Here is a 26610-nt window from a genome sequence, read left to right as displayed (position 1 = left end):
AATAAAGTCCACGCTGTTTCTAACTTATTATAAAGTCCACGCTGTTTCTAACTTATAATAAAGTCCACGCTGTTTCTAACTTATAATAAAGTCCACGCTGTTTCTAACTTATAATAAAGTCCACGCTGTTTCTAACTTATAATAAAGTCCACGCTGTTTCTAACTTATAATAAAGTCCACGCTGTTTCTAACTTATAATAAAGTCCACGCTGTTTCTAACTTATAATAAAGTCCACGCTGTTTCTAACTTATAATACAGTCCACGCTGTTTCTAACTTATAATAAAGTCCACGCTGTTTCTAACTTATAATAAAGTCCACGCTGTTTCTAACTTATAATAAAGTCCACGCTGTTCCTAACTTATAATAAAGTCCACGCTGTTTCTAACTTATAATACAGTCCACGCTGTTTCTAACTTATAATAAAGTCCACGCTGTTTCTAACTTATAATAAAGTCCACGCTGTTTCTAACTTATAATAAAGTCCACGCTGTTCCTAACTTATAATAAAGTCCACGCTGTTTCTAACTTATAGTAAAGTCCACGCTGTTTCTAACTTATTATAAAGTCCACGCTGTTTCTAACTTATAATAAAGTCCACGCTGTTTCTAACTTATAGTAAAGTCCACGCTGTTTCTAACTTATAATAAAGTCCACGCTGTTTCTAACTTATAATAAAGTCCACGCTGTTTCTAACTTATAATAAAGTCCACGCTGTTTCTAACTTATAATAAAGTCCACGCTGTTTCTAACTTATAATACAGTCCACGCTGTTTCTAACTTATAATAAAGTCCACGCTGTTTCTAACTTATAATAAAGTCCACGCTGTTTCTAACTTATAATAAAGTCCACGCTGTTCCTAACTTATAATAAAGTCCACGCTGTTTCTAACTTATAATACAGTCCACGCTGTTTCTAACTTATAATAAAGTCCACGCTGTTTCTAACTTATAATAAAGTCCACGCTGTTTCTAACTTATAATAAAGTCCACGCTGTTCCTAACTTATAATAAAGTCCACGCTGTTTCTAACTTATAGTAAAGTCCACGCTGTTTCTAACTTATTATAAAGTCCACGCTGTTTCTAACTTATAATAAAGTCCACGCTGTTCCTAACTTATAATAAAGGCCAAGCTGTTTCTAACTTATAATAAAGTCCACGCTGTTTCTAACTTATAATAAAGTCCACGCTGTTTCTAACTTATAATAAAGTCCACGCTGTTTCTAACTTATAATAAAGTCCACGCTGTTTCTAACTTATAATAAAGTCCACGCTGTTCCTAACTTATAATAAAGTCCACGCTGTTTCTAACTTATAGTAAAGTCCACGCTGTTTCTAACTTATTATAAAGTCCACGCTGTTTCTAACTTATAATAAAGTCCACGCTGTTCCTAACTTATAATAAAGTCCACGCTGTTTCTAACTTATAATAAAGTCCACGCTGTTCCTAACTTATAATAAAGTCCACGCTGTTCCTAACTTATAATAAAGTCCACGCTGTTTCTAACTTATAATAAAGTCCACAGTTTCTAACTTATAATAAAGTCCACACTGTTCCTAACTTATAATAAAGTCCACACTGTTTCTAACTTATAATAAAGTCCACGCTGTTTCTAACTTATAATAAAGTCCACGCTGTTTCTAACTTATAATAAAGTCCACGCTGTTTCTAACTTATAATAAAGTCCACGCTGTTCCTAACTTATAATAAAGTCCACGCTGTTTCTAACTTATAGTAAAGTCCACGCTGTTTCTAACTTATAGTAAAGTCCACGCTGTTTCTAACTTATAATAAAGTCCACGCTGTTTCTAACTTATAATAAAGTCCACGCTGTTCCTAACTTATAATAAAGTCCACGCTGTTCCTAACTTACAATAAAGTCCACGCTGTTCCTAACTTACAATAAAGTAATCGTATAATATCAAATAATAAAGTATAATCAATAGTCAAAAGTTCCCTCTCTGGCAAAACGAATGACAACCAGCGGATGCCGTTCTATTCAACAGTAGGGGAGACTACATTATGCTGTTGACTGAAGAATAACATTTAGAAAAACATTACTGAACAATTAAATGAATCATTAAGATTGGCAAAGAAAAGAAAATGTTATTGCAGTGCCTGTGGTCCAGAGGAAGCCCCATCATATCAGTAGTGGACGGTACATATCTTTAACAAAAGGCCAAGATCTGACATGACATGACAAAACATGACATGATGTGATTTAGCAGATGCTTTCATCCAGAGTGACTTAAGTTACAATCAGTGCATTTTGTCAACAGTAGTGAAACCAACTGTGCGTCAGTCTCCATCAGCTAAGCCTTTTAATAGGAATAAGCACCATTCGTTGAATTTATTTCTCCACCTACCTAGACAAGTGTCGGGCCTACTGGTGAAATTCTAAGAGGACTGATGACATCTAAGAATTTCCCCTTAAAAGTAACACAGTCGTAACCCTAAGCCTGGTTTCAAATCCTAGTAAAGATAAAAGCCATTCACAAAGCACCTTAGCCCTTAAGAGCTGGGTCTCCCTCGTGGGAAATCCTGCAGCCACATAAGAGTTTTACTCACATCGAGATCTTCACCATCTGATGAAAGTCACCTCTAGTCAGACGAAGTGATGGCCTGATGACATGACAGCCCACCCACTAATTACATGTCATTGAAGTTTCCATGGTCTCCTGGGCTCTTCACTGACTGTACGACACTTCAGAGGATGTCATCATCTGTGTTTTTCACACTGAGCATTGACCATCAATAACTCACTTTTATCACCAAAAATCACCATTTAGGGTGTCCAGGGTCAGAAAGAAAAAACACCATTCAGCCAGTAGAAATACCTCAACTCTTTAAAAAAAATATATATATATTCATACAATAGGTTTATCTTGGTTCAGGCCATAAGAATGTGCAGAGGATGTCCCAACTAAGTGCCAAATCTGCTCTGTTTTCATACATTGACCTGGGCTGCACAGGCATGGATTTGGCTTATATCATAGAGCCTGCAGTCAGACATCCCTCTTGTTCATTGATCAAATCTGCTTGTATTTTCCATCTGTGAAACAGGAAACGCGCTCGCTATCGATTTGACATTACACACAGTCAGCGCCCACAGCCACAGCCCTCCTCTTGCAGATCATATTCAAAGCCGGGACGTAAAAACTGCTGTGTAACAGAGAGAGCCTGTGAAGCTGCTGTGTAACAGATAGAGTCTGTGAAGTTGCTGTGTAAAACTGCGTTCACACCGACCTATTAAAGTTTTTAGCTGGCATCGAGTTTACGTACAAAGTCAATGCAAACGAGCGATTGAGCATATATTCGCCCGGGAGAAGAATCGCTGGGCGTCCGAGCGACAGAGACAGAGCGATAGGGAGAAAATACGCTCGTCGCCGAAGTTTAAATATCCCAACTCGAGCGAAAATACGCTGGCATCAGTCGCTCGCTGTTCAACGCTGATTGGCTGCCATGTGAGAGCGAGTCAAGGATCACACTGGCTTGGAACAAACCGCTGGTTTATTGTGTGGCAACAAACCGCATTGACAGGCTGACAGCTGACATGAAGTCTGTACTACCGGTATGGAGCTCGCATTAGGAGCACGCTGATAGGCTTAGCTTGTAAACATCTACGGTGGCTCGTAGTGGACAAACATCATGACATTGCGTAACGTTATATCCCCCACATGTTCGTGTGCCTGTTGATGAGCGATTTAAACAGAGCGACAGAGCGATTCCAAAGGGTTGAATCAAGCGACAGAGCGAAAAATAAATATCTCGGTGTGAACACAGCTTAACAGATAGAGCCTGTGAAGTTGCTGCCAGAGGAGGCGCTAGTGCAGCGACCAGGACAAATCCCCTCAATCCGGCTTCCCACCCGCAGGCACAGCCAATCGTGCCTGTATGGACGCCTGACCAACCTGGAGCGAACCTGCGACCTTCGTGTTGGCAGGGAATCTACCACTACACTACCCGGACGAGAGTCTTTTCTTCTCTAAATACCTTAAATTCTGATGATTTAAAATGGCTATGTTGACGCCGGACTCTGTTGGCATTTCTCCTTGCCAACATTGACGCTACCAGGTGTCCTGTAGCTTTAAATAGTTATGCAGCGCTGGTACAGTTGTGGTATTTGGACAGGACGGGACGTACAGCCAGAGACAATTCAATACAGAGACACTGCACTCCAGGCTCCGCCAATAGTAAAAAAAAATTACTCTTCCGGTCTCCTAAATGGGTGTGGTCATCAGCTTGTGATTGGCTGTCTGTCAATTGCATGAAACCTCATTGGCTGACCAGTCTCCTCAGGGGGCGTGGCGGTGGCGAAACAGATACAGGAAGCGACTGGAAGTTGAGCTGTCTCTCTATTGAAAAGTCTCTGGTAGCTACAGCCACGTTTCTCTTTGCCTCTTGCTCCTGTCTCTTTGTTACTGCACTGTGCTAACGCCACAGATGAACGATTAGTACAGTCTCTCCACTAATAGATTATATTATATTATATTATATTATATTAAAATGATTAGATTAGAAAGCTTTATTAATCCCCAATAGGGGAAACTCATTGATAGTCGACTTAAGTCTGTGGAAACCTCAACTGGATACAGTGTTTGATGAACAGATGATCTCTGAGAAGACGGAGACGCCACAGCGATGACGAGAAAGAACAAAACGAGATATCATCTCACAGATTAGCACTTTAAGTGAAATGATTAGCTTCTGCTGCTCCGGCGCGACCCCGTTTCAAACGCGGGGCTATCTAATGGTGTATCTCTGTGTAATAAGTCGGCCCTAATCTCCACATTGTCATTGTTGGAAGCATAAAAGACTGCGATGAGCTGGATCTGCGCGGCCCCCCGAAGCATAATCATTATCTCCAAGATAAATAGTGCCAGGCTCTCTCTCCAGCTACTGCTGCTGCTGAGAATCAGGGCTAGAGGAGCACCACCAGACGGCCAGACGCTCGCCAACGGACAGAGAGATGAATACGGGAGGAACGGTGTTTCACGAGACAGAGGGAGAGAGGGAGGGAGAGAGAGAGAGAGCCAGAGAGAGAGAGAGGGAGCCAGAGAGAGAGAGAGACAGCGAGAGAGGGAGGGAGAGTCAGAGAGAGAGAGCCAGAGCGAGAGAGAGGGAGCCAGAGAGAGAGAGAGAGAGAGATAGCCAGAGAGAGAGAGAGAGAGACAGCGAGAGAGGGAGGGAGAGTCAGAGAGAGAGAGCCAGAGCGAGAGAGAGGGAGCCAGAGAGAGAGAGAGAGAGAGAGAGACAGCGAGAGAGGGAGGGTGGGAGATAGAGAGAGGGAGGGAGATAGAGTGAGAGAGAGAGACAGAGAGGGAGAGAGAGAGACAGAGAGAGGGAGGGTGGGAGACAGAGAGAGGGAGGGTGGGAGATAGAGAGAGAGAGACAGAGAGTCAGAGAGAGAGACCGAGAGAGGGAGGGTGGGAGATTGAGAGAGGGAGGGCGATAGAGTGAGAGAGAGAGGGAGAGAGAGAGTCAGAGAGAGGGAGAGTCAGAGAGAGAGAGAGACACACACAGAGAGAGGGAGGGTGGGAGATAGAGAGGGAGGGAGATAGAGTGAGAGAGAGAGACAGAGAGGGAGAGAGAGAGAGAGACCGAGAGGGAGAGAGACAGAGAGAGAGAGAGAGGGAGAGTCAGAGAGAGAGAGAGAGAGAGAGTGAGTGAGACTCCATGTGCTGGTGTGATCATCAGTACAGCGCATGTGCCTCATGGCAAACGAGGAAGTAACTTCGGTGATACTCTGTGAGTTCGGTAATGGTTACTCTTTGTTAGTTCTCTGTGTGTGCATTTACTACGGAAATTACCGTTTCACGTAACTTTGGATTTCATTATTTCCTTATTTCATGGCGTGGTGAGTACACAACATGTACATGTGTGTTTCTGGCGCTGTTTGGAATGTGTATTTTGGGCGACTGAACGGGAGTAGGCAAAAGTACCATAGACTGCCATTGTAGCGCAGCGCTAAGCTAAGGAGCAGTGAGGGCTCTACCGCTGTTTGTACTGCACACACGCAGAATGAAGATAAAGGCATCTATCTACATTCTAGTTTTTTATATTGGAAATATGGCAAATGGCCTAAACTCAAAAAAATGTTGGCGTATCCCTTTAATAAAGATGTATATAATAAAAGAGAGGTGGAGGAAGACAGAGAACAGTGTGTGTGTGTGTGAGGCAGCAGATAGCTCTGGGTGGGGAAGCAGCGTGGCAGATCTGTCATCTAGCTTTCCTCTCTAAATACAGTGTGCTAATTACAGTTGTGATCAAAGGGAGCTGGAGGTGTTTATTCGCGGCGGCGTCTTAATCCAGTCACACCTCATGCCTCCAATCTCACTACTTAGATCTACTCAGAGGTGGAAGCCTCTTGTCTTCAAAATGAGAACTTTTCAGGAATTAAGGTCCGCGGGAGGGGGGGGGGGGGGTGTAGATTTTGATGTAGACTGACACACCCACACCATTTCAAATGAAAACTTGAAAATCAGCAGTACTGGAGCATCAGGGCCAAACTTGGGCTGTTGAAATATTGATGATGTCATCAGTGATGTCATCAGTGCCAAACTTGGGCTGTTGTTTCCTCGAATGGTCCCCCTGGTGCTAGATGATGCACGTGGTTGGCAACCAAACCAGTTGATTGGAGACAAGTTTAGCATCATAATGTCTTCTATTCACTTCTACTTAACCACATGTGGTGCAAGATAGATGCAATTGCAATATAGATCATGCAACACGGACAACCTCCAACTGTAGCAACCGTGAATTTGGCCCCCGGTACATTTTCTAACAACATAATACGCAGAGTCAGTGAGCTCCCGACTCCTCAGAAGCTCTCTTCTACCCCTCTGCTCCACCGCACCTCCACCACACAAACTCCAAATGTCTCCTCACTCCAGCGCCGCTGCTCATACATTATTTCACAGCTGCCTAACAAGGATATTGAGAGGCCGTGATGCATTTTGCTTCTGTGCATTTCGCCTCCAGGCTGGTGATATGGGAGAGTCGCTCAACATTCTCCTCTCAGTGCCGCGCGCGACACGCAGCTGCAACACTCTCTCCCCCGCCACCCCCCATCTTTTTTTTTGGTACACATAAGGGGCTCTGGCAGCAGCGAGCCGCTCTCTGCCGTCTCCGCTCTCGTTCTGAATCCATCACGCTCGTGCAGCGCGAGGCGTCCAGCTCAGAATGTCAATGCTGTTCGGCGTGACGGAGAGATGGCCGCTGGTGCATGGGGCTGCATACAGTGCAGTAACAACAACACTCTGTCTGTCCAGACAGCTTTTCAGGCTCCTGACATCACTGTAGTAGGGCCGCGCACCGAATATGCAAAAATAACAACAAAACAACAACAAAAAAACATTAAACAAAACATATTGTTTTATATCATATATATATGAGTATATTGGCAGATATTGCGATAGGTGTATAAATAAAAATGATGTGATTTTTACTGGGGTCTGTTTCCTTACGTCTGGAGGAATATGATTTCTAGGCCGTTAGATCTCTGAGCACCACAATGCTTCATTTAATGGTATGTTGTGACACATTTGACCTTAAAGGAACACTAGATTTTCAACCAGTTTTGTATTATTACATAATCACAGCACAGTAGTATATGTATATAAATGCAGTCCATTTAGTATAGTAGTTATATTATAGTATGTGAGGGAGACAAAAAATCTGGGCGGATTTTTTGTTTGATAATATCCGTGTAGTCGTGTACACGGTGACATCTCTAATTGTGACATCTTCAGTGATTTCATAGACTGAGACATTGTGACATCATCAGTGATGTCATAGACTGAATTGTGATGTCATCAGTGATGATGTCATAAATTCTTCCGTGTTGACGTTATAAATTGACTCCTGTTCACAGCCCCACCCAATCAAACCTGATACTGTGACATCGATCAGCTTCACCCACTTTCACACCAGAAGAGGACAGAAGACCTGGGCCACTGTTGGGTCACTGTTTGGTCCTGCTGCACATGCAGAAGACAGCAGAAAGGACAGAGGCCTGCAAATCGCACATGAGTTGGCATGAGTTTGGTCACAAAGCATGAAACAGCGATGCTGTTGTAAGAAAGAAAAAGAAAAACGAAAATAAACCGTATGTTTGAGTGAGCCTGTATCCCACCACGTCTTTCCGACAAGCCCGTGGCGATGTCTCAGCGGGACCTGAAGGAGGCGTTCGTCAGAAACCTGAATGGGACCAGCCTGCAGGAAGTGGCCCTGGGCTCCTTTCTGGTCCCGGTGTGCCTCCTCAACAGAGCGGCGTTCCTGATTCTCTATCACCAGGTCACAGGGAGTCTCCCGCTGCCGTTCCCATGGATGTCTCACCTCCTCCTGGACTTCTCCACGGTCATCGTCCCCCTGGTCCTCTCCTACACCGTCCTGAGTGACGTCTTTCTCCAGTTCATCACAGGCCTGGCCGTGGCGTTAGGGTGTGCGTTGTGCTTCCTCTACCACACCAACAACAGCCACCCGCAGAGCGCCGCCGGGAGCTTCCTCCAGACCCACGTCCAGAGCGACCAGATCCCCTTCGTGACCATCTTTCGAGTGCTGGTGAACGTGAAAACGGCCATCTGCATTCTGGCGGTGGACTTCAGTGTCTTCCCAAGGCGGTACGCTAAAACTGAAACCTACGGGACGGGGCTCATGGACATTGGCGTCGGAGCTTATGTCTTTGCGAATGCCCTAGTCTGTCCAGAGGCACGGGGGAAGAACGTCTCTGGGTCCAAGATGAAACGTATCACCGAGCAGCTACTGTCTGTCTGGCCCCTGGTCGTCCTGGGTCTGGGAAGGCTGGCGAGTGTCAAGATGACTAGCTACCATGAGCATGTGACAGAATACGGCGTTCACTGGAACTTCTTCTTCACACTGGCTATGGTCAGAGTTGCGGCCTCTATCCTCTTGGCCGTACTCCCAGTCCGTCAGTGGTGGGTCTTTGCCCTACTGATCGGCGGTCTTTACCAGTATGCTCTGGAGACGACGGGTCTCAAGTCTTTCCTCACCCACAATGACGACAGAGAGAAGGACTTTCTGCACGCCAACAAGGAAGGCATCTTCTCCGTCGCGGGCTATATCGCCATCTACATGGCGGGAGCTCAGATCGGACAGTATGTGATGCGGCCAAGGAGCCGAGTGAGAGAGTGGCTGAAAGCGATGATGGGCAGCCTCCTGATGGGGAGTGGCGCGCTGTATGCCGCTTTGTTCGCATGTCAGGCACTCGTGGAGCCGGTGTCGCGCCGCTTGGCCAATCTACCTTTCTGCATCTGGGTTGTCGCTCACTCCTTGCTCTTCATGTCCTGCCTTGGCGTAGCCGATGTGATTTTGCTTTATTTCAAAAGAACGACAGGCTGTCACGTTGTGCCGTCGTCGTGGAATTCGTATCAAAAAGAAGCAGACTCCCTTTCTGAGAAAAAGAGAAGCGAGGCGGACGGCCTTTGCCTCATTCAAGCGGTCGGCAGGAATCAGTTGTTATTTTTCATGCTGGCAAATGTAATGACAGGCTTGACCAACATGTCGGTGGACACGTTGAGTTGCAGTGACTGGTTTTCAGTGTGCGTTTTGCTGTCATACATGTTCACAAATTGCTCTGTAATATATGTTTTACATCTCTGTGGGATTACAGTCAAATGCTGGTGAAGTTTGCTTCTGCAAAAACTACAATATCGCTTCATGCATTTTGAGCTTTTTTGTTGGCAGAGTGAAAGACTGGAATTCAGATGATTTCCCCCCCCCCCCTATTCTTTATCCCATTTTTATCCCCCATTAGTGCTAATTTAATTTATTTATCCTGGTTGCTGCTCCACCCTCTGCCGCTCTGGGGAGAGCCGAAACTGGCTCCATGCTTCCTCCGAGACATGGGCAGTTAGCCAGCCGCTTCTTTTCACCTGACAGGGGAAGCTTCACCGGTAGGACATAGCACGTGGGAGGTTCACGCTATGCCAACCAGTTCCCCTCCCTCTGAACAGGCGCCCTTAACGACAAGAGGAGGAACCACATTAGCAACCAGGATATTGCATGTTTTGGTGAAGGGGGTTCCTATATGAAGGAAACCCCCGGGAGGCACGGGGAGAACATGCAAACTCCACACAGAAGGGCCCTTTTGACGACCCCACCAGGGCGGTGGGCACTCGAGGACATGCGGACGGGCACGCATTCCTTCAGTGTTCACAGCGTCCCAGGTGGGAATCGAACCCAGGACCTTCGAGCTGTGAGGCGACAGCGCTTACGACTGCACAACCGTTCCCCCCTGGAATTCAGATGAATTAAAACATGGAGACTTTTTTCTATGTCATCAGATTTGAAGTGTGATGCTTACATTACCTTGTGTGATATGTATGCTCATATGCTTATCTTAAAATTATGTCCCACAGCCAGTGAGGACATGGGCTACTACAAATAAATCTGTGGTCAGGACACCTTCCTGAATGTTCTTGAATGATTCACATTTGACCATATTATTTAAATGCAAATTAAATGTGTTAAATCACTGCATTTTCACGATGGAATAATAGTCTACTATGGTGTTTTAAAGACTGGGTCAGTTTGAGCTTTTCATAGGAGTGCTGCTAACATGAGTTTTGTAGCTATGTCATGTAAGGTAGTTGTATTGATTAATGTATGTTATGTGTTGCCAGTGAATTATGTTGAACTTATGTTGTCTGAGTACATCTGTGCCTCCCTCCTCCCCTTTACCAACAAGGACCATAATGGAAATAAGCGGAAGCTTTTTTATGTAATCCTTGACTGTTTTTTTTTATTACACCTTACTTTTGTAAAGTTTTTGATGAAAATGTGTCAAATAAATCAAATCAAATCAAAATCAAAAACACCCCCAAAAAAAAGTGCACCCATGGCACATCGTCTCCAGAGTCTCCACCCTAGAAATGAGCGCGAGAAGCACGTTACATTTCTAGTTTGTATGTACGGTGCTGCGCCTTTTACCAGCCGATGTTCCAAAACCAACTTTAAGTCGACACTCAGAGAGCGTTTCTCATACAGCAGCCTTGAAAAGAAAATGTGAGGGAGATTCAGTAAAAGCTGTGATGTCATGTGAGCGGTTTGATTTTTCTAAACAAAGTTAAGTGGAAAGAGATGAAAAGGACGAAACAGAGTACAGCATGGAGACAAGAGAAGACAGAACCACCAAAACAAAGAGTAAGGACACTGAGAGGAGAAAGAGACAACCAACTACAGCATAGTTAGCAGAGTAAGCACAAACGTTTGCTTACAAACAACTATGCTTTCCCTTGTTCTGTAATAGAGGAAGACTGACTTAATTAATTGCTTTTTACGGTGTGGCCACTAGGGGCCGAGGCATCTATAAGAGGGTCCGTCGGTCCTTATGTATGTCCCCTAAAAGAATGACAGTGGCCAGGTCGCCGATGATGTCACACCGATGCCACAGATCAATTGTGATGCCATCAGTGTGGTCAGGTCGCTGATGATGTCATACAGTTCTATGTTGATATCATCTGTGAGTGATGTCATAAATGTTTATCACTGATGATGCCACTGATGATGTCACAATGTCTATGCATAAGTCTCGCAGTAGCCAGCCTACTACGTCTGGTGCACAACTCTTGAAAAGTGATTAAGGACCGCCCCCTAAGGCCTTGGCCACACTGATCCATGGTGTCTGTCCGTGTGCGTTCATTTCTCTGTTCACTTCCATTCATTTTCAATGACAGCTGTCCGACTGTCCGTGGAGCACTCAGAAGCGTACGTATCCAGAAAATTTGCATACGTTTTGATGGACAGAAAGTTGAAGAGGGATGAACTTTTTCTGGATGGACGTATCGGATGGTCGGATAGTCACTGTCCGTTTAGCCAATCAAGAGTCGAGGTCTCGAGAGGAGGCGTTCTGAGATTTGTTTCAACTTTTCAAAGAAGATGGCGGCCGAGGCGGTGAAGGCGGCTATAATTAATGCTGTGTACACCATCCCGCTGTTGTACAACGTGATAGTCAGTGTCACCGTCTGATTTCACCATCTAATCTGGTCATTCAGTGGCATTTTATTGCCACATAAGTAACGTAGCGCACAGAGCTAACAGCTAGCTGATGCCAGCTTTCTTCGCGGGTCGCTGACACCTTCAAGGTGCTTACCGCCACCTGCTGTACAAGTAGGTTACTTGTACAAGTAGGTTACTTGTACATGCAACGGACATGAATCTATCCGTCTATCCGTTCTGTCCATTTTATGACGGATCAGTGTGGGCAAGGCCTAAGACCAAAACAAAATGCATAAGAGACATATGAATTGACCAACCACGGACGGCATGATGCAACTCGTGGGGCGGTACATTATGAACGATGCAACAATGCATGCCGAGAGCAGGACTTCCGTAACGGCCCAGCCAATCAGATTTGACAGCAGGAATTCCTACGGCAAAACCCGGAAATGCTGACTTGTGATTCAAAGCCTCCGTCGCTGGAAGCGTGCCGACGTAAGACGTTGGATCTGACAATGTGAAACTAATGCATAAGTGATGCTGAGGCATCGACCTATAAGAGGAGGGTTCGTATGTCTGGCTGTCCGTCCATCCGTACAGTATGTCCCTCTGAAAGAAGCAAAGTGGCCAGGTCACCGATGATGTCATACAGTTCTAGACGGCTACTTTAGTGATGTCATTTGTATCACTGATGTCATAAATCATCATCAGTGATGTCGTAAATCAATGAGTATGTCATACCATGGATGACTTTCTCATTGCCCAGCCACTAAAGCCTACTACACCTGCGGCAACGACATTGAGCATCGACCAAGTCCAAGCACGAACCATGCTCGTAAACAAAGGGAACAGAAGATCTGCCAGCGCTCCGACCAGCTGATCTGGAGGCCTGGTAGAAGAAGGTGGAGCAAATGGAGAGCAACCCCAGACGCAAAGCCAAGGAGAGCCAGACGCGGGAGTACTACGAGAAGAAGTTCCCCGAGATCCGCAAGCAGAGAGAGCAGCAGGAGCGCTTCCAGAGGGTTGGCCAAAGAGGAAGAAGCAAGAAGCAAGAAGATGGCCTTTCTGAACAAGAGAACAATGAGAAACAGATGAGACAGCTGTCAGTCATCCCTCCCATTACGTATGACTCAGAGCAGCGGCGAGTAAAGTTCATCAACATGAACGGCTTGATGGATGACCCGATGAAGGTGTACAAATCCCGGCAGTTCACGAATGTTTGGACCGAACATGAAAAGGAAATCTTCAAGGACAAGTTCATTCAACACCCCAAGAACTTTGGTCTCATTGCTTCCCATCTAGAGAGAAAGTGTGTGTCTGACTGTGTCCTGTACTACTACTTGACCAAGAAGAACCAGAACTACAAGACCCTGGTGAGGCGCAACTATGGAAAACGAAGAGAAAGGAAACAGGTGGTTAGCGTCTCCAACCATGGTCCAGCTGAATCCCTGATCCATGAAGCAGCAGTAACCGCTTCCCCTGAGCCAGGATGTCCAGTAGCTTGTGCTAGAGGGGAGCTTCAGCAGCCAGGAGAACCGATACCCACCACGGATGGAGTCACATGCAGGAGGTGGTAGGAAACCATCTTTGCTATCTGAATTCCACACAGGAACTGAAAGTCCTCCAGAGAGACGCCATGGCTAGGAACAACAGTAGCCATGGAGGCTAAACGCCCTTGCAAGGAGACCGTCTCTGAAGCCCACGTCACCCACACACCCCTCCCACTGCTGTGGGCATTGTCCTGCCCCTGCCTCATACAGTCCAGGACAGCCTACGGGTGCATCTTCATTACCACGTTTGCAAGAATGCAGCAGTTAAAGCCTTCCCAGTCTACACATAGAAGAGCAACAGCTCCTGCGAGACGCATGCTACATGACGCGTCACGTACACTGGGCATGCGCGTGCCTCAATGTGTAGTGCTGGAGTCAACATGGAGAGGGCAGCAACTATGCCTACGGCCAGGGCAAAGTAGAAGAAGAAGAAGATGACAAGGCTGTGCCACCATAATGCTTTGAATCACAAATAACAAACAAAACAAAGACTAAGGACACAGAGGAGGAGAAAGAGACAACCAACTACAGCATAGTTTGCCGAGTAAGCACAAACGACAACTACCCTTTCCCTTGTTCTTTAATAGAGGAAGACCGACTTAATTGCTTTTTACGGTGTGGCCACTAGGGGCCTAGGCATCTATAAGAGGGTCTGTCCGTATGTATGTCCCTGAAAGAAAGATAGTGGCCTGGTCACCGATGATGTCCGACAATTCTAATAAAAAAAAGTCAGAAAGTGGCCATGTTGCCGATGATGTCACACCGATGACACAGAGCAATTGTGATGCCATCAATATGGCCAGGTTGCCGATGATGTCATACAGTTCTATGTCGATATCATCAGTGAGTGATGTCATAAATGTTTGCCACTGATGATGTCACAATGTCTATGCATAAGTCTTGCAGTAGCCAGCCTACTACTACATCTGGTGGACAACTCTTGAAATGTGATTAAGGACCGCCCCCTAAGACCAAAACAAAATGCCTAAGCGACATTATGAATCGACGAACCACGGACGGCATGACGCAACTCGTGGGGCGGTACATTATGAACGATGCAACAATGCATGGACTTCCGTGACCGCCCAGCCAATCAGATTTGACAGCAGGAATTCCTACGGCAAAACCCGGAAATGCTGACTTGTGATTCAGAGCCTCCGTCGCTGGAAGCGTGCCGACGTAAGACGTTGGATCTGACAATGTGAAACTAATGCATAAGTGATGCTGAGGCATCGACCTATAAGAGGAGGGTTTGTATGTCTGGCTGTCCGTCCATCCGTCCAGTACAGTACAGTATGTCCCTCTGAAAGAAGGAAAGTGGCCAGGTCACCGATGTCATAAAGTTCTGTCCCCACGAAGAAAAGAAAGTGACCAAGTCATACAGTTCTAGACGGCTCGGTCACTACTTTAGTGATGTCATTTGTATCACTGATGATGTCATAAATCATTCATCAGTGATGTCGTAAATCAATGATTATGTCATACCATGGACGACTTTTTCTCATTGCCCAGCCACTACAGCCTACTACACGGTGGTACAAGGGGTACGGTGGCGCAGTCGGTGGCGCTGTCGCCTCACAGCTAGAAGGTCCTGAGTTCGATTCTCCCCTGGGATGCTGTGGGCGCTGGAGTTGTGACACCCCATATCTTCAGTGCCTACTGCCCAGGTGGGCTATCTCGTCGAAAGGGCATTTCTGTGTGGAGTTTGCATGTTCTCCCCGTACCCCCCAGGGGGTTCCTCCGTACATAAACCCCCACTAAAAACATGCAGAAGATCGTCATCCGACCAGTGACGACAACATCTGAAGTTGGTCCCCGGGCGCTGGAAAGAAAAAGCGACCACTGCTCCTGGCCTGCCCCCTGGAGGAAAGGACAAGCCTGGATGGGTCAAATGCAGAGGACTTCACCGGCCACCGTCAGCATGAGTGTGTTGTGGCCGCATGCATGTGTTGAAGTGTTCGTGTGAAAATAAAAGACGGGCTTGTCCGTCTGAAATCGTGTTTAATCGTGTTTACACCTGCAGCAACAACATTCAGCATCGACCAAGTCCAAGCCACCGAGTCCAATAACGGCGTAGCCACACTTAGACTCCGTCTCTAGTTTATGTTCTTTAATGCGACTACAGACAACCGTTTTGCTTTAACTTATCATCATTATGAAGTAAATGTAGATTGCGCAGTGTAATTGGCTATTGTGGTGAACTCTAGTGGAACAGGTACAGGTTTTGGGTCAACAGAGCCACAGTCACATGGCTATGTGACCACGTTCCTGGCTGAGCCATCCAGTCTATCTCCCCACTGAGAGCAACCAAACGCAGCACTGTTGACTTGCTAATTAGCACACCTTGTTAGCTAGCCCGAGTGCACATGCTGTATCATGTTAGAGGCAAGAAAATAAATGTCGCTAGCGTCTTGCTGGGTCACCATGAAGCTCTGTTTCCTGTCTTCTCTTCACCCGTTAGTTGCTGCCACTTGTAGTAACTGAGACAACATGATGAGGGCAGGGACACGCTGCTAGCTCTCGACAGCCAGACCCTGGCTACCACCTCGTCCCCCTCTCCACACTGCCCCCGGAGGGGGCCTCCGTGCCGACGCTGTGCCTCGGCCACATGCGTGTTCCCCCGGGACGGCCTGCAGGTGCCGTTTTGCCTGCCAACGTGAGCTCTGCACCTTCGACACAGCGAGACACACCGAAGCAGGAGCTCCGTAGTGGTCCAGCGCCCAGCTGACCGGGTGAGTTGCAGCTTGAATGAACACCAGGTCTAGATGACGACGCTTCCTTTGAGACAAAGGGAGCGCAACGGAGCTGCCTGCATGCGGTGTCAGACCCAGCCTCACCCTTGGAAGCCACCAGAGCATTGCTCGACTCGACGGTTTCGGCTTCCACCTCGATGACCACGACTTTGGCGACCAGTGCGGCAGCTCTACTGGCCACCATGATGGGATTCACACCGGTTTTGACTGGTTTTGACCCTGCAACGACGAGAGCTCCCGCAACGGTTTCAGCCTCAGCAGCGATCACGACAGCTCCCTGCGACGACAACAGCTCCAGCAGCAACCAAACGCCATGCGGCCAGGTGGCACAATGCTCCCTTTGAAAACGAGATGGTTCATCTCAAGGGGTTTTATCCTTCTAATAAATTTGAATTTGAGCGCCTGACTCCTTTGTTCCAGTCCCCGCGCCTCAACCAGACACCAACCAACCGATCGATCCGCCTGCCCTGCCCACCTCCCGCCCCACTGACTCATGTTTGCTTCTTTGTACTTGTGGTTTCTGGGGTGCCTGTGAGATGAACTCTAGTGGACTTAAAGCACAAGTACAGGTTTGGGCCAGTGGCCAACCCCCCCGGCTTCCCTCTGACGATGCGGAAGTGAATTGAAAAGCTGTAGTTACTCCAATGGCCACTAGGCGTCGGAGGCAGTAGGCATTCCCCCATGTTAAAATGCCACGACTTTGTAACAGGATTAAACATCTTTCGAGTCAGGGGCAAAACACAGTTTTGGTCTACTGTATATAGCTAATTTCACCTTTTTATAACAACTAGGGGGGTAAAAAAAAGATATATATAACTCGCCCGTTTGGAGTAAAATAGATGATAGAAAAGGGGGTGATTGAGAGATCGCCTGTCCAGTGATCGCGCAGCTTGCCGATCACGGACCAATAGCAGGTGGAGCTGCGGCTCTGGGAAACCCCCATCTCACATGAGCTGTTGCACTCATTCCCTCCCACTCTGCTGATGAAAAATCAAGATGGCGACGGTCAACGAATCAACTCCAAACAGGAGACCAAAATGAATGGGATAGCTTTGTCCATATTGTCCCCCTCCTCAATGTTCCTCCCTACGGCCGCCTCGTTCTATTCAACCTCCGTGTTTCCGGACCTCTCGGCCTTCGTGCCAGCACGCCGACATCCCTCGCTACTCGACGGCTCGGACTCCGTCTCCCACCTCAGATTGGTTCCTTATACAACATGGACATCGTGACATCATCAGTGATGTCATAAACCTCCTGGCTGAGTCTATATAAGTGGTGGGAGGCTGGTTACTCCCTCAGAACCTCAGAATTAAACAATGACAGCCACCATCCTACCAGCCCACAGTGAGCTGGAGACCTCCTCTTCGAACGACATCTGGTGTGGGTGCCAGCCAAGTACTAAGAATCAACCTCTACAGTCCTTTACAGTCCCTTCAGGGCATTTTGGTCCTTCACGCCAGATAGCAGCACTTACCCCCGACATGAAGTACGACGGAGAAGGAGTTCGTCCGAAGCGTCGGACACATCCACCATGCCATTTGGAGGACTACGAGGTGGACTCCATCGGCCAGCTGCTGCGCCGTACCGCCCATAGGCATGGCACACTACAGGCATGGGCAAGAAGAGGTATGAGAGTCTCACATGGAGGGAGCTGCTCACTTCTTGCAATGGTTGCTGAAAAGCCAGTGATCCCTCCCCCAATGGTCGAGCACAAGGAGCGCAGCATCGCCCAGATCATCTACGACGAGAACAGGAAAAAAGCTGAAGAGGCCCATAACATACTGGAAGGTCTAGTTCCCAAGGTTGAGCTGCCCTTGTACAATCAGCCATCGGACACAAAGGTGTACCATGAAAACATCAAGACCAACCAAGTCATGAGGAAGAAGCTGATTCTGTTGTTCAAGAGGAGGAACCATGCTCGTAAACAAAGGGAACAGAAGATCTGCCAGCGCTACGACCAGCTGATGGAGGCCTGGGAGAAGAAGGTGGAGCAAATGGAGAGCAACCCCAGACGCAAAGCCAAGGAGAGCCAGACGCGGGAGTACTACGAGAAGCAGTTCCCCGAGATCCGCAAGCAGAGAGAGCAGCAGGAGCGCTTCCAGAGGCTTGGCCAAAGAGGAAGAAGCAATAAGCAAGACAATGGCCTTTCTGAACAAGAGAACAATGAGAAACAGATGAGACAGCTGTCAGTCATCCCTCCCATTATGTATGACTCAGAGCAGCGGCGAATTAAGTTTATCAACATGAACGGCTTGATGGATGACCCGATGAAGGTGTACAAATCCCGGCAGTTCACGAATGTTTGGACCGAACATGAAAAGGAAATCTTCAAGGACAAGTTCATTCAACACCCCAAGAACTTTGATCTCATTGCTTCCTATCTAGAGAGAAAGTGTGTGTCTGACTGTGTCCTGTACTACTACTTGACCAAGAAGAACCAGAACTACAAGACCCTGGTGAGGCACAACTATGGAAAACGAAGAGCAAGAAAACAGGTGGTTAGCGTCTCCAATCATGGTCCAGCTGAATCCCTGATCCATGAAGCAGCAGTAGCCGCTTCCCCTGAGCCAGGATGTCCAGTAGCTTGTGCTACAGGGGAGCTTCAGCAGCGAGCGGAACCGATAACCGCCACGGATGGAGTCACATGCACGATCTGGAAGGTGGTAGGAAACCATCTTTTCTGTCTGAATTCCGCCCAGGAACTGAAAGTCCTCCAGAGAGACGCCGTGGGTAGGAACAACAGTAGCCCTGGAGGCTAAACGCCCTAGCAAGGAGACCATCTCTGAGGACAACATCACCCACACACCCCTCCTACTGCTGTGGGTATTGTCCTGCCACTGCCCCATACAGTCCAGGACAGCCTAAGGGCTAATGTACACCGCCTCCGGTGCGGCTGCAAACAGACCCACACTCATGTAATCTGTCAGACGTATGCGGGATCTGACAAAAATAGAACAGGTGCATCATTTTTCCGTACCGCATGTATCGCCCATCAATTAACACGGGCAAGAGTTCATCCGGCAGTTTTACCTGATCCGCAACGCAGCCGTAACGCATCTGGTGTACATTGCCTGTAAGGGTGCATCTTTATTAGCACGTTTGCAAGAATGCTGCAGTTAAAGCCTTCCCAGTCTACACATAGAGCAACAGCTCCTGCGAGGTGAATGCTACATGACGCATCACGTACACTGGGGCATGCACATGCCTCAATGTGTAGTACCGGAGTCCACATGGAGAGGGCAACAACTACGACTACGGCCAGGGCAAAGAAGAAGACAATGCTGTGCCACCATAATGCTTTGAATAACAAATAAAGTCAGAATTTGCTTATCCATGTTGAAACGGCGTAACGTTAGTCAAAATGGCTCTTCGCTCAACTCGCACCAAAGGCGCATCACCATCGCGACACACTTTCTTCTCTCGGTTTATAGGCGGGTCGCTGACACCTTCAAGGTGCTTACCGCCACCTGCTGTACAAGTAGGTTACCTGCATCATTTCAAAACTCCGCTCTCCACATGTCCACAGTCACATTCCAACCCGGATTTTGATGACGAAGATGGGCGGAGCCGGAGTCCATCTTTGAGTCCAAGTGGACGTTTGAGGCAAATTCAAAAAAATTCCATCAAGGCGTTCCAGAGATATCGCGTTGACAAACTTGAAAATGGCGTTTGAGAGGTCACAGTGACCTTGACCTTTTCACCTTTGAGCACCAAAATATAATCAGTTCATCCTCGCGTCCAAGTCGACGTTTGAGCCAAATTGGAAGAAATTCCGTCAAGGCATTCCTGAGCTATCGCGTTAATGAACTTGGGAATGGCATTTGTGAGGTCACAGTGACCTTGAACTTTGACCGCCAACCATAATGCGTCTGGCCTGGCTATCGCCGGTGGAGGCATACAAATGTTAAAAGTGACTTATGGTTCAAATGTAGATTTTGGACACAGTGGGACATGAACACGGATCCCCGGCATGAAGGGAAAGTGTTTTACGCCTCCACCACCTCGAACACTGCACCCTAAGAGTTGCTCCGGCCTATTTCAATGTCACGCTACTTCTTGGTACACTGCTTCCTGGTTACAGCTCCTGACTCTTTGGCGTATGCAGCACTGCATGAAGTTTGACAGTTTACCGTATTCGTATTAGTAAAAGTAAGTAAAACGGGCTGGACCCTCATACATGTCCCTGCAAATGTGTGTCAGTGTGTGTGTGTGTGTCAGTGTGTGTGTGTGTGTGTGTGTGTGTGTGTGTGTGTGTGTGTGTGTCAGTGTGTGTGCATGTGTGTGTGTGTGTGTGTGTGCGCACGGTGCACCGTCACCACCCTTTTCCAGCTCCTCCACTTGAACTGAGCTCCGTGCTGTTTTGGCCCAGCTCCCAGCCTGCCTCCCCACAGCACGGGTCAAAACACTGCGTTCCTTCTTAATCAAATGAAGAAGGATCAGAGGAGAACACGGCTTCCCGGGCCAGAGGGGTCAACCACAACACCAAGGACAAGTCTTTTTTTCCCCTGTAGTGTAAACAACAAAGGCTGCACCTCTGCAATAGAGAAATGATTACCATGTCGTCACTCACCGGTTATTATTTCCTAACAAAAACACAGGTGCAGACAGAGTTCAGAATAACAACTACACCTTTGTAGTATGAAGCGATTTGAAATTCACCAAGAGAGCTTTAAGCATCTCTTATTTCACATGCACTACTAACAGTTAAAGATCCGCCGATCAAGGTTTCAGCAGTCACAGTTTGTTTTACTTCGGATTCTCACATATGCTGAACCTGAATGCCTGTCTTTTCTTTAAAAAAGACCTTTATAGAACCACCCAGGTGCCCTTGAAGGCATCCTGGCCCACCCTGGCTGGTGATTGGCGCAGCCACCCACGTGTCATAGCCACGACCTGTGCGCACTGGCCAGGGTGCGTCACTCTGCTTGCATTCAGCCATACCCATCGTATGCTTGTATTGCCTTCTCTCTGAGACCCTACCTTACTTAGCTTTGCGCTAGCTGTTAGCTTCGAGTTAGCTTAACTGCCCCTCTATCAAAGAACAGTGGACGGGCCACTGGGGCGGTGGAAACGGGCTCCAGGACAAAGCGAAGTGTTTTCTATTAGGCTACTCGTGAGAAGAGAACTGTAAGGAGTACCACTTGTGTTAGCTCGGCCGGCCTCGGTTTATATACACTAGCTACTAATGTTACTTAGCATAGCTCAGAGCGGACACCGGTTACTTCGCTAGCGTCCGCTAGCCGTTCTACATGTAGGGTTTTTCTTGGCTGTTACACTGGGCTGGGGTGTTGTCGAGTTGTATTGCTCCGCTAGCTCCTGCTAGCTTCCCGTCATAGTGCTGCTAGTCACTTAGCCGCTCTGCACGTGGGGTTTACTTGAGCGCGACTAGCTTTAGGAAGGAAAGCTAATCCTTCCCCATCCTAGGACTGCTAGTTAGCTGGCCGTTTTAGTGTGTCTTGTCATTGCGCTCGTTAGCTAGTCTTCCCGTCTGTTACACTAGGTCGGGCTGCTTCGCAACCCACTTAGATGTGTTGCGGGGTTATGGAATTGGCAGAGGCTTCCCCCACCCGCCCTCGGGGGTGAACCGTACCAAAAGCAGTTGAGGGAAGTGTTGGCCAGGGCCGTAGCTAAGCTCGGCATTGAGTGGGACGACCCCCCCTCCCCCCCTAGCTCCGTGTTTCGGGGGTGCTTTTACCCGGCCCCCGCAACACCGCATGCCCTTTTGCCGCGACGTGCGGATCTCCGTGCGGGGCTCGTGGGAGGCCCCCCCCACCAGGCTAGGTCCCCCTCCCAGGCGTTCGCCTGTTGGTCTGAGGTGGATGGTGAGCCCGAGCTGGGTTATGCGGCTATGGAGGATGTTGTGGCAGCCCACCTCTCCTCCAGCAGGGGGAGCTCCCCTCCAAGGCCTGCCAGACTGCGGCCAAACTGGCCGATAAGTCCTATAAGGCGGTGGGCCAGATTTCTGCGATGGCTAACAATTTAGCCAACCTCCAGACGGCCTCCAGGAAGCATACACTGAGCTCTGGATGGTTTCAAGTTTCAAGTTTTCTTTATTGAATATTCTCTTGGCAGTTTATGTAGCTGAAATACGAGAATATTTACAATGGATAAAATCAATGGAGTACAACATAAAAATATAAGAACCACAATTTAGAATAAAATAATAATAAATTGGTGAATCTTCTGTATTTTATCAACAGTCTATGGCAGTGATGGGTAAGGCTGGTGACCCTCTGCATGGTGGACTGTGTGGCTCAGGACGCCGGGAAAGGTCATGGCCTTCTCCGTTGTCACCCATCGCCACTTGTGGCTTAACTTGACACAGCTGACGGAGCAGGAGAAGAAGAAGGGACTGCTGAATACACCAGTCTCCCCCTGCTGGGAGAAGAAGGGACTGCTGAATACACCAGTCTCCCCCTGCTGGGAGAAGAAGGGACTGCTGAATACACCAGTCTCCCCCTGCTGGCCTCTTCGAACATGGCCCACCGGCTCGAGAGGCAGTAACAGGACTCAGCGGCCGTGAGGTCCCTCACGCCACGCCAAGCAGCGAGCGGGACCACCGCCCAGGGGGGCCCGCTCCGGGACGGGCTTGGAGCCCCTGCAACTTTCTTGACATGCAAGGTTATCTTTTAAATTGACCAAATGTACCTTTGCACCCCGTGGCACAATTCAAACGGGATAAAAAGAAAAGGATCGTCTCTCGCCGTTCACCCCCATTCATATTTTTTTCACACACTGGTACCCAGAGAAAGGCAGGAAGTGACGTTCACTTTGGCTCTCTACTGTTATATATCTAAGGGCAACATTTATACAGCGGCTTGTGAGAAAGTGATGAAACATCGCTCAGGGATCATATCTCGCACAATAAGTGTGTGCACTAATTTGTGGAAAATGCATCCCCTCCGTCATCATCAGTACTATTATGAATTTGGCTTCTGTTTTGCTTTTGCTCTGTAGGACCGCGTCAGTTGTCTCGCTCAGGCAGGACTATAACAAAATTCAGGAGTTAGAGAGAGATGGGCTATTTCTGTCCTCTGTGCTGCTGTGCATAAAAATAACACGCAGCAGGCAAGGTGCTGTGAGACTTCTCTTCAGGCGCCTGTAAGCCACCTTCAAGTCACTGTGCTGTGAGACTTCTCTTCAGGCGCCTGTAAGCCACCTTCAAGTCACTGTGCTGTGAGACTTCTCTTCAGGCGCCTGTAAGCCACCTTCAAGTCACTGAGACTTCTCTTCAGGCACCTGTAAGCCACCTTCAAGTCACTGAGACTTCTCTTCAGGCGCCTGTAAGCCACCTTCAAGTCACTGTGCTGTGAGACTTCTCTTCAGGCGCCTGTAAGCCACCTTCAAGTCACTGTGCTGTGAGACTTCTCTTCAGGCACCTGTAAGCCACCTTCAAGTCACTGAGACTTCTCTTCAGGCGCCTGTAAGCCACCTTCAAGTCACTGTGCTGTGAGACTTCTCTTCAGGCGCCTGTAAGCCACCTTCAAGTCACTGTGCTGTGAGACTTCTCTTCAGGCACCTGTAAGCCACCTTCAAGTCACTGAGACTTCTCTTCAGGCGCCTGTAAGCCACCTTCAAGTCACTGAGACTTCTCTTCAGGCGCCTGTAAGCCACCTTCAAGTCACTGAGACTTCTCTTCAGGCGCCTGTAAGCCACCTTCAAGTCACTGTGCTGTGAGACTTCTCTTCAGGCGCCTGTAAGCCACCTTCAAGTCACTGTGCTGTGAGACTTCTCTTCAGGCACCTGTAAGCCACCTTCAAGTCACTGTGCTGTGAGACTTCTCTTCAGGCGCCTGTAGGCCACCTTCAAGTCACTGTGCTGTGAGACTTCTCTTCAGGCGCCTGTAAGCCACCTTCAAGTCACTGTGCTGTGAGACTTCTCTTCAGGCGCCTGTAAGCCACCTTCAAGTCACTGTGCTGTGAGACTTCTCTTCAGGCGCCTGTAAGCCACCTTCAAGTCACTGTGCTGTGAGACTTCTCTTCAGGCGCCTGTAAGCCACCTTCAAGTCACTGTGCTGTGAGACTTCTCTTCAGGCGCCTGTAAGCCACCTTCAAGTCACAAGGTGCTGTGAGACTTCTCTTCAGGCGCCTGTAAGCCACCTTCAAGTCACTGTGCTGTGAGACTTCTCTTCAGGCGCCTGTAAGCCACCTTCAAGTCACTGTGCTGTGAGACTTCTCTTCAGGCGCCTGTAAGCCACCTTCAAGTCACAAGGTGCTGTGAGACTTCTCTTCAGGCGCCTGTAAGCCACCTTCAAGTCACTGAGACTTCTCTTCAGGCGCCTGTAAGCCACCTTCAAGTCACTGTGCTGTGAGACTTCTCTTCAGGCGCCTGTAAGCCACCTTCAAGTCACAAGGTGCTGTGAGACTTCTCTTCAGGCGCCTGTAAGCCACCTTCAAGTCACTGAGACTTCTCTTCAGGCGCCTGTAAGCCACCTTCAAGTCACTGTGCTGTGAGACTTCTCTTCAGGCGCCTGTAAGCCACCTTCAAGTCATTGTGCTGTGAGACTTCTCTTCAGGCACCTGTAAGCCACCTTCAAGTCACTGTGCTGTGAGACTTCTCTTCAGGCGCCTGTAAGCCACCTTCAAGTCACTGTGCTGTGAGACTTCTCTTCAGGCGCCTGTAAGCCACCTTCAAGTCACTGTGCTGTGAGACTTCTCTTCAGGCGCCTGTAAGCCACCTTCAAGTCACTGTGCTGTGAGACTTCTCTTCAGGCGCCTGTAAGCCACCTTCAAGTCACTGTGCTGTGAGACTTCTCTTCAGGCGCCTGTAAGCCACCTTCAAGTCACTGTGCTGTGAGACTTCTCTTCAGGCGCCTGTAAGCCACCTTCAAGTCACTGTGCTGTGAGACTTCTCTTCAGGCGCCTGTAAGCCACCTTCAAGTCACTGTGCTGTGAGACTTCTCTTCAGGCGCCTGTAAGCCACCTTCAAGTCACTGTGCTGTGAGACTTCTCTTCAGGCGCCTGTAAGCCACCTTCAAGTCACTGTGCTGTGAGACTTCTCTTCAGGCGCCTGTAAGCCACCTTCAAGTCACTGTGCTGTGAGACTTCTCTTCAGGCGCCTGTAAGCCACCTTCAAGTCACTGTGCTGTGAGACTTCTCTTCAGGCACCTGTAAGCCACCTTCAAGTCACTGAGACTTCTCTTCAGGCGCCTGTAAGCCACCTTCAAGTCACTGAGACTTCTCTTCAGGCGCCTGTAAGCCACCTTCAAGTCACTGAGACTTCTCTTCAGGCGCCTGTAAGCCACCTTCAAGTCACTGTGCTGTGAGACTTCTCTTCAGGCGCCTGTAAGCCACCTTCAAGTCACTGTGCTGTGAGACTTCTCTTCAGGCACCTGTAAGCCACCTTCAAGTCACTGTGCTGTGAGACTTCTCTTCAGGCGCCTGTAGGCCACCTTCAAGTCACTGTGCTGTGAGACTTCTCTTCAGGCGCCTGTAAGCCACCTTCAAGTCACTGTGCTGTGAGACTTCTCTTCAGGCGCCTGTAAGCCACCTTCAAGTCACTGTGCTGTGAGACTTCTCTTCAGGCGCCTGTAAGCCACCTTCAAGTCACTGTGCTGTGAGACTTCTCTTCAGGCGCCTGTAAGCCACCTTCAAGTCACTGTGCTGTGAGACTTCTCTTCAGGCGCCTGTAAGCCACCTTCAAGTCACAAGGTGCTGTGAGACTTCTCTTCAGGCGCCTGTAAGCCACCTTCAAGTCACTGTGCTGTGAGACTTCTCTTCAGGCGCCTGTAAGCCACCTTCAAGTCACTGTGCTGTGAGACTTCTCTTCAGGCGCCTGTAAGCCACCTTCAAGTCACAAGGTGCTGTGAGACTTCTCTTCAGGCGCCTGTAAGCCACCTTCAAGTCACTGAGACTTCTCTTCAGGCGCCTGTAAGCCACCTTCAAGTCACTGTGCTGTGAGACTTCTCTTCAGGCGCCTGTAAGCCACCTTCAAGTCACAAGGTGCTGTGAGACTTCTCTTCAGGCGCCTGTAAGCCACCTTCAAGTCACTGAGACTTCTCTTCAGGCGCCTGTAAGCCACCTTCAAGTCACTGTGCTGTGAGACTTCTCTTCAGGCGCCTGTAAGCCACCTTCAAGTCATTGTGCTGTGAGACTTCTCTTCAGGCACCTGTAAGCCACCTTCAAGTCACTGTGCTGTGAGACTTCTCTTCAGGCGCCTGTAAGCCACCTTCAAGTCACTGTGCTGTGAGACTTCTCTTCAGGCGCCTGTAAGCCACCTTCAAGTCACTGTGCTGTGAGACTTCTCTTCAGGCGCCTGTAAGCCACCTTCAAGTCACTGTGCTGTGAGACTTCTCTTCAGGCGCCTGTAAGCCACCTTCAAGTCACTGTGCTGTGAGACTTCTCTTCAG

The 26610-nt window shown here is 48.3% G+C and overlaps 1 protein-coding gene and 1 pseudogene across 2 annotated transcripts in view; one reads left to right on the top strand and one right to left on the bottom strand.

Annotated features, from left to right (window-relative positions):
• Nucleotides 1–26610, bottom strand: part of LOC310794869 (V-set and transmembrane domain-containing protein 2-like protein) — a gene marked incomplete at both ends in the record, with an annotated part of 79568 nt that overhangs the window by 12792 nt on the left and 40166 nt on the right. The window lies entirely within an intron of this gene.
• Nucleotides 8162–9646, top strand: LOC310795185 (phosphatidylinositol-glycan biosynthesis class W protein pseudogene; annotated as a pseudogene). The gene has a single exon. The product of its transcript is annotated as a phosphatidylinositol-glycan biosynthesis class W protein pseudogene (transcript).

Source organism: Poromitra crassiceps (assembly GCF_964638095.1).
Source record: "Poromitra crassiceps genome assembly, chromosome: 20".
NCBI lineage: Eukaryota > Metazoa > Chordata > Actinopteri > Beryciformes > Melamphaidae > Poromitra > Poromitra crassiceps.
Note: the sequence above shows the minus strand (reverse complement) of the source record. Positions and strands in the feature narration are given on the sequence as shown.